This window comes from Otolemur garnettii, unplaced genomic scaffold (assembly GCF_000181295.1).
Source record: "Otolemur garnettii isolate 467f Iridium unplaced genomic scaffold, OtoGar3 scaffold00012, whole genome shotgun sequence".
NCBI lineage: Eukaryota > Metazoa > Chordata > Mammalia > Primates > Galagidae > Otolemur > Otolemur garnettii.
In genome coordinates this window covers 28911788-28913106 of record NW_003852407.1, presented here as the reverse complement: position 1 = coordinate 28913106, position 1319 = coordinate 28911788, and the positions used below count along the sequence as shown (strand labels likewise).

Sequence of the window (1319 nt, the reverse complement as noted above, 5' to 3'; positions counted from 1 at the left end):
TTTTTTTTTTGCACCTGAAGGTATGAAGTTCAGTTTTGATGAGAGAAGCTATCCAGTTAAAAAAGTGGAAGATCATCTTGGGGTCCTCTCATTTCCGTAGTTATTTTTGGCCAAGTCTGTTTGAACTCTCCAGACTTCCAAAAAAAAAAAAAAATGCCACAGGAAGAAAACACCTACAAATCTGTGGCTTCTGGACCTGGAAGCCTGCCATCTCCTTGGGGTAATTCACCATGGGACGTAACAGTCTGATTCAGAGCCCTGGTTTCCTCTGGGTCTCACTGCACACCATGAATGGGGCCGTTGAAACACACGTGTTGACATTGAACCAGCTGTTTGGCGTGACGGACTTTCCAACCTAGAACCATGGCTCAATTTGTCTGTAACCTTGCAGAGAAGGCCCCGGCACTGGTGAACGCTGCTGTGACTTATTCAAAGCCTCAATTGGCCACATTTTGGTTCCCTCCTTCAACTCCTGCTAAGATCCCTAGAGCTTTTCAGAGCCTGAAAAAAATAGTTAATAGTGCTCAAACTGGTAGCTTCAAACAGCTACCAGTTAAGGAAGCTGTCTGAATGATTTGGTGGCCACTGAGGTGTGGATGTGCTTTTTTTTTTTTTTGAGACAGAGTCTCACTTTGTAACTCTTGGTGGAGTGCCACGGCATCATAGCTCACAGCAACCTCTAACTCTTGGGCTCATAATTCTCTTGCTTTAGCCTCCAGAGTAGCTGGGATTACAGGTGCCTACCACAACGCCCAGCTATTTTTTTTTTTTTTTTTTGCGGTTTTTGACAGGGGCTGGGTTTGAACTCACCACCTCCGGCATATGGGGCCGGCTCCCTACTCCTTTGAGCCACAGGCGGTGCCCAGCCCAGCTATTTTTTAGAGATAAATCTCATGCTAGCTCAGGCTGGTCTCAAACTTGTGAGCTCAGGCGATCCGCCCACCTCGGCCTCTCAAAGTGCTGGGATTACAGGCATGAGCCACCACGCCTGGCGTGGAATGTAGTTCTATGTCGGCGAGATCACAGCCAAAGCGTGGTATCATTGGCTATAATGTTTGAAGGCCAAGCTTTAACATCTGATTACATTTGACTTATTTGAGGGGACCGTGTGTGATCAGACTGTTATCTGAATAAAATGAGTTGCAAAGAAAAGGGTGGCGCCTGTGGTTCAACAGAGTAGGATGCCGGCTCCATATGCCGGAGGAGGTGGATTCAAACCCAGCCCTGGCCAAAAACTGCAAAAAAAAAGAATAAAAAGAAAAAAGAAAGAAAGACAGAAAAGAAAAGAAAAGAATAGAAAAGAAAAGAAACACATGTGC

General features: G+C 45.7%; 1 pseudogene; it reads left to right on the top strand.

The window, feature by feature from the left end:
- The first annotated feature begins 346 nt into the window (after positions 1 to 346).
- LOC100960858 lies at positions 347 to 1059 on the top strand (annotated as a pseudogene).
- Positions 1060 to 1319: the final 260 nt, after the last annotated feature.